The sequence below is a fragment of the Elephas maximus genome, chromosome 4 (genome assembly GCF_024166365.1).
Source record: "Elephas maximus indicus isolate mEleMax1 chromosome 4, mEleMax1 primary haplotype, whole genome shotgun sequence".
Classification (NCBI taxonomy): domain Eukaryota; kingdom Metazoa; phylum Chordata; class Mammalia; order Proboscidea; family Elephantidae; genus Elephas; species Elephas maximus.
Window position 1 is genome coordinate 130558377 of NC_064822.1, and position 4121 is coordinate 130562497.

The following is a 4121-nucleotide window of genomic DNA, read 5'->3' on the forward strand; positions in this document are numbered from 1 at the left end:
GAGGACTCTGTGAGAGTAAATGCGTATCACGATAGACCTCCAATGCTTAGTTTTGATAGAATGCATTTGCTGGGAGATGGATGGTAGGTGCCCAGTGTGGGTAAATACCTTTGAAGCTTCTGAGCAGATGAGAAAGGATGACCAATAACTAATGCATAAATGCTGCCTGGTGGGAGGCTAAAAATCCCATGATTATAAATCCTTTGCTTTTCAACACTGATTATCCATGTTCTCCATTAGCAATCCTGTGGCGTTTTAAAGGGCTATCTTTAAAATGAAGAAATATTTAACTTTATTGATCACTATCCATATGCTGTGTTTCTAGGACTGTTTATTTACTGGTGTTTCTGTAAAAGCAATAGCAATCACTTGTTATTGTAGAAACAGTCCCAGTAGACCCAGCAGGACTTAGTGTGATGTTGGCATTTTTGTTGCATGCCTTCCCAGAAATACTTGACTTAATATTTTTACAATAGAAAAAAAAAAGCAATAAAAGCTTTTGAAGCCATATGTCCTTTAGAAAAAAAAAAACGCTGGTGGAGAAATTTTTTCTCACATGGCAAAATATTTCAGTTAAGATGTTCTAATGAAGTTATATTTAAAGTTTCTGGCTTTTTTTTTACCTCAGTCAAATAAAGCTGTGTGTTCTAGTGATGAAATCAAAGGTCATCCTTCTGATGGAGACAGATCCTGGGGATTGTCTTATATTAGGGTAGCCATTTTAGCAGTGATGTCCGCTCCGGCAGGTGATAATGCTGGTCAAGTCATGTTCAGAGGGATGGAAGCATTCCAAAATTTAAGTCATTTTTGCAAATTCTGTGCTTGCAATATGTACCCAGAACATATGTACAAAGCACTTTTCATTAGTTTTTCTGAGCTGTACCAAATCTTGATTGCCAACACTCTATCCCAGTTTTAAAAATCCTATAATAAATGTTAGCCTAAAGCATTCACCTGTCAACAAAGTGACATATGTGCTGGAGAGCGTCAACAATCTAGAATTACTTAAGTTGCCCACCTCCTCCCCCACAAATTTTCCTCGGTAGATAGCATCTCTGCATGATGAACTTTCATTTATCCGTTTTATACAAAATAAAGCCTACATAATCTAAATATATTTAGGCGAATCCTTCAACCTTGTTATCATCATAGTTGCCAATAAGTTTTGCTCCAATCATTTCTCCTGCCAACTGCTCTGGCCATTCTTCCTTTGGTGCCTGATTCAGATGTCACGTCCTCTGAGGCTTCCTTTCCCGTTTTCAATCGCCCCTCCACCAATAAATCTTCCCTATACTTTGTATATACTACTACTGTGCTCATCATACTTTGCAACCATGTGTCATGTGTCATTTTCACCAGTTCCGATGAGAACCCCATAAGGGCTGTGCCTCATCCATTTTGTATGCCAGCACCTGGCTCAGTGTTTGTCATCAAAGGAGCCTTATATAAATGTTTATTGACTCCAAGAATGTCAGGTGCTGGGCATTCTGATAGAAAAGTACAGTTCCAGTTCTCAAGGAGAGTACAATGTAAAAAAAGTAGTGGCCATAAATACTTGGAATACAAGAATGTGTGTGACAGGTGACATTATCAGTAAAATGTCTAAGATGGGCCTTGAAGACTGCTGGCAGACCTTCTAAATAATGGGCCTGCATCAGCAAAGGGAGAAAGCATGAAGTATCTTCAAATCATCCAGTGGAACTTCAGGTTGACATTAGGTGGATGTCAGGAAGCAGACGGAGATAAGGTCAGAGACCTGGTTGGGATGGTTGAGGGTCATAAGCTTCACATTTTCTTATTCAACAATGGAGAACTACTAAAAGTCTCTGATGCACTAAGAACTGTGCAGAGAAGGTGGATTTTCACTGTTCTGAGGTTAAATATAACTGGATTGCTGAGAGGAAAGTAGACAAGAATCTTGACTAATTGCCAAGTCTCATCCCCTCAGCTACGGAATGGAGAATAGTAGAATGACACCATCACAGTAATGTTTTAGAAAGATGGTTTTGCTATGGTGCAAGGGATGAGATTTGGATGAGGAGCAGGAGGCAGAAAGACCAATTGGGAGGCCAGACATTATGAGCATCTGAAGAAATGCAGTGGAGGTCAAAAGAAAAAGGTAGTCAAGGTGATTTGTAGCCTGGATCACTGTGAGAACTCCATTAAGTAGTCAGGAGGGACCTGGTTTGGTGGGGGAGGAGGACGAGGAGGCAAGATAACCAGTAGTGTTTCAAAAAGGTGTTAAATTTGCCATGCTGGAAACTCATCTAGCAGGATATTTCCAGCATACCATTGGAGATGTGCGAAAGAATGAGAGGGGGAGGGGACATTAGGGACAGAGAGAAATATGGCAGTTCTTCAGATAAAGGAGATGGATGGTAAGAGCCACACGACCAGGTGAGCCCATGGCGGTGAGTAGGGACCTAGATAGTAGGGCCAAAACTTAGGGAAAGGCTTCATTTAGGGAGCAAAAGGGAAACAGCAAAGATGGCATTAGAAACCTAAGAGAACCAGGAACATACGGTGCTAAGGAAGCCAAGCTGGGGTAGTTTCTAGAGGTGCAGAAAGTTCAAGGACAATGAGGATGGGATCAAACACTTGTGTATCTCAAAATCGCTGGTGATTTTCAGGAGGGCATTTCCAATCGAAGATGGGACAAAAAACTCTAGCAGGGGTTTGCAAACTCGAATACTTACAAGAATCTGACATGTAACAGACGTGGACAGATGATCAGAGAACAACCTGGTGACCACATGGCCCACCCAAAGGGAGCAGCTGTGCCAGCCCATTGTTACTACATGGAGAACATGGCCCAGGGTGGCCAGCCACCTGGTCTTTACGAAGAAGACCTAAATCTTTATTTTTAAGTGAAATTTCCCAATTTTAAAACACTGCAAGGGTCACATAAAATACCATTTAGCCTGTGTCTAGTCTTTGAGCCACCAGCTCTAGCAACCCTTGCTCTAAGGGCTTGGTTAGCAGGCAGTCAGGATAGGAGAGTAATGAAGAGAGGTTATTCTTTTGAGATGTCAGGCAGTAAACAGTAACTAGTCTGATGGGTGCTTTAGGGCTGGGGAGAAGACCAGAGTGTTAACAGGTATCAAACGGAAGATTGAAGATTCTGGGGAAAGAGGTCAAAGAGGATTGAAGAGGGTGAGTAACAAATAAATGTTAAGTGTTAAGAATGTGTGTCAAGGTAAATGGGAGAAGATTAACGTCTGAATTCAATGTCATTAATGAACTTTAAGTAGAAGCTGTGGTCACCTGCTGAGGACAAGGGAGGCAAAGCCTGGACTGTGGGCTATGGGAGGGTGAAGAGTATTTGGAACAGTCCCTAGGGGCAGGATTCAACAAGTGATATATAAAACAAATGAAGATTTGGTTGAAGTTGGTAACACACATCCATAGGGATTTTCCATTTAATCAGCACTTTTTAAGTGGCTTCTGCATTCTGGGCACTGGGCTAAGTCCTGGGGATTTCCAGTCAAGAGAAGACAGATGAAAAAACAAGTAACTACCACAAGACTGTAAATGCTATAAAAGGGGTATAAACAGGGCACTACTGAAAAAAAAAAAAACAGAGGAGAAACATCATGGAAGCCTTTCTGAGGAGGGGGCATATAAGTTTATGCTTCAAAGAGGAGTTGTACTTTGCTATGAAGACAGTAGGAGAAGCCAGAAGAGTCAATATATACAAAGCCCTAGAGGTAACAAAGAGCACTCTGAGAATTTCAGCTAATTCCATGTGTTTGAAACAGAATGCCCTTGGCAAAGTGGGAAGGAATGAAACTGAAGGGTTGATATGAAGAAGTATGAATGATCATGAAACTTGGACTCGCCCTATAGGCAAAGAAGAGCTATAGAATGATTCCAAGCACGACAGTGACAGCATCAGTTTGCATGTTAGAAAGAGCATACTGACTAGAAGCAAGAAGATCAAGAAGGAGGCCAGCTTTGATGTGTAATTATGTACTCAGCCATAGTGGATAGATCTTGATTGATCTAAGTTAATCATGAAAATCTTATTCTATTTATCCACTGATTGATCTGGGGTTGGGGCTTGCAACCCAGTTCAGGTCAGTATGATATAAAAGGATGTCTGCAAGGACCTCTGGGAAAGA